The sequence below is a fragment of the Coenobita brevimanus genome, chromosome 117 (genome assembly GCF_032717465.1).
Source record: "Coenobita brevimanus isolate Jiangsu-jjx chromosome 117, ASM3271746v2, whole genome shotgun sequence".
Lineage (NCBI taxonomy): Eukaryota > Metazoa > Arthropoda > Malacostraca > Decapoda > Coenobitidae > Coenobita > Coenobita brevimanus.
In genome coordinates this window covers 8,207,392-8,209,933 of record NC_137070.1, presented here as the reverse complement: position 1 = coordinate 8,209,933, position 2,542 = coordinate 8,207,392, and positions in this window count along the sequence as shown.

Genomic DNA, 2,542 nt, shown 5'->3' with positions numbered 1-2,542 from the left:
AGTGGCTGTGTGTATCAGTGCCAGTGTGAATCAGTGCCTGTGTGAATCAGTGCCTGTGTGTATCAGTGGCTGTGTGTATCAGTGCCAGTGTGAATCAGTGCCTGTGTGAATCAGTGCCAGTGTGAATCAGTGCCTGTGTGTATCAGTGCCAGTGTGAATCAGTGGCTGTGTGTATCAGTGGCTGTGTGTATCAGTGCCTGTGTGAATCAGTGGCTGTGTGAATCAGTGCCTGTGTGTATCAGTGGCTGTGTGTATCAGTGGCTGTGTGTATCAGTGGCTGTGTGTATCAGTGGCTGTGTGTATCAGTGGCTGTGTGTATCAGTGCCTGTGTGTATCAGTGCCTGTGTGTATCAGTGCCAGTGTGTATCAGTGCCTGTGTGAATCAGTGGCTGTGTGTATCAGTGGCTGTGTGTATCAGTGCCTGCGTGTATCAGTGCCTGTGTGTATCAGTGCCTGTGTGTATCAGTGCCAGTGTGAATCAGTGCCTGTGTGTATCAGTGCCTGTGTGTATCAGTGCCAGTGTGTATCAGTGCCTGTGTGAATCAGTGGCTGTGTGTATCAGTGGCTGTGTGTATCAGTGGCTGTGTGTATCAGTGGCTGTGTGTATCAGTGGCTGTGTGTATCAGTGCCAGTGTGAATCAGTGCCTGTGTGTATCAGTGCCTGTGTGTATCAGTGGCTGTGTGTATCAGTGGCTGTGTGTATCAGTGGCTGTGTGTATCAGTGCCTGTGTGTATCAGTGCCAGTGTGTATCAGTGCCTGCATCTATCAGTACCTGTTTGTATCAGTGCCTGCATCTATCAGTGCCTGTGTGTATCAGTGCCTATGTGTATTTGTGCCTGCGTCTATCAGTGCCTGTGTGTATCAGTGCCTGTGTGTATCATTGCCTGCGTGTATCATTGCCTGTGTGTATCAGTGCCTGCGTGTATCAGTGCCTGCGTGTATCAGTGGCTGTGTGTATCAGTGGCTGTGTGTATCAGTGGCTGTGTGTATCAGTGGCTGTGTGTATCAGTGGCTGTGTGTATCAGTGGCTGTGTGTATCAGTGCCTGTGTGTATCAGTGCCTGTGTGTATCAGTGCCTGTGTGTATCAGTGCCTGTGTGTATCAGTGCCTGTGTGTATTTGTGCCTGCGTGTATCAGTGGCTGTGTGTATCAGTGCCCCCCCTTGTGGTGGGGGGGACACAATCTGGCCACACTAGGGGGTGGTACTACTACTCTGCGGCCAGGTTGTGTTAGGAAGAATACTGCCATCGTATTCCCTGCGTGACGTAAAAGGCGACTAAAAGGGGCAGGGTGAGGGGACTAGGGACCCCCTCCTCTGTTTTTTAGTTCCTAAAAAGAGACAGGCCAGAGAAAGGGATGGGGGATGGAGTTATCCCCGTACCCTGAAGATTGGGTCTATGAATGTGCGTGGCTGTAGTACGATTGAGGCTAAAAGGGAGGAGATTGGGAGAATGTTTGTGAGATGAAAGTTGGATGTGTTAGCTTTGAGTGAAACGAAGATGAAAGGGAAGGGTGAGTCTATGTTTGGAAGTGTGAATGGAAGATTGTCAGGTGTTGATAGAGGAAGGGCAAGAGAAGGTGTGACCTTGTTAGTGAGTCCGGAAGTACAGCAGTGTGTGATTGAATGGAAGGAGGTGTCATCGAGACTGATGTGGGTGAAAACGAAATTTGAACGCGAGTTGTGGGTGTTTGTGAGTGCATATGGTCCTGGTAGTGAAAGGAATGAAGAATAGAGGGAGTCTTTCTGGAACGATGTTGATCAGTGTCTGCAGAGTTTTGGAGCGAATGTGAATGTGGTAATGATGGGTGATCTGAATGCTAGAGTGGGAAATGTAGCAGCTGAAGGTGTAGTTGGTATGCATGGTGTGCCTGGAAGAAATGAAAATGGGGAACGAATGATAGCGATGTGTGTTGAGCGAGAGATGGTGACTGGGAATACGCCGTTTGAGAAGAAAGATATTTATAAGTATACATGGGTGAGACAGGAGGGTGGAAGGGTTGTTGATTGAGCACTGATGGACTATGTGGTTGTGTCTAGGAATGTAATAGGAAGATTGTTGGATGTGAGAGTTCTGAGAGGAGAGGGTGGAGGTATGTCTGACCACTACCTGGTGGAGGGAAAGTTAAGAGTAGGTAAGAGATGGGTGAGAGCTAGGAGGGTTAGGTGTGGCAGGGAGGTTTTGAAAGTGAGTGAGCTGGATAAAAGAGAGAAAAAGATAGAGTATCAGGAGAAATTGAAAGAAGATGAGTGAAAACGCAGTGAAAGATCAGGAAAATGGCAGCGTGGAGGGAGGAATGGCAGTTGTTTAAGGGGAGTGCTGTGGTGGGGCATCTGCAGAAGAGGTGTGTGGTGTGAGAGACGATGTGGGTGGTGGTGTAAGAAAAGGAAGTGGCAGTCATGGTGGTGCGAGGAAGTAATTATGGATCGTGGCTGAGAAGAGACGTGCATATGAAGTGTGGCTGCAGAGGAAGGATGAGATGTCATATGAAAGGTGATAAGGAAAAGAGGAATAGAGCCGAGAAGGGAGCTGTGGAAGTGAT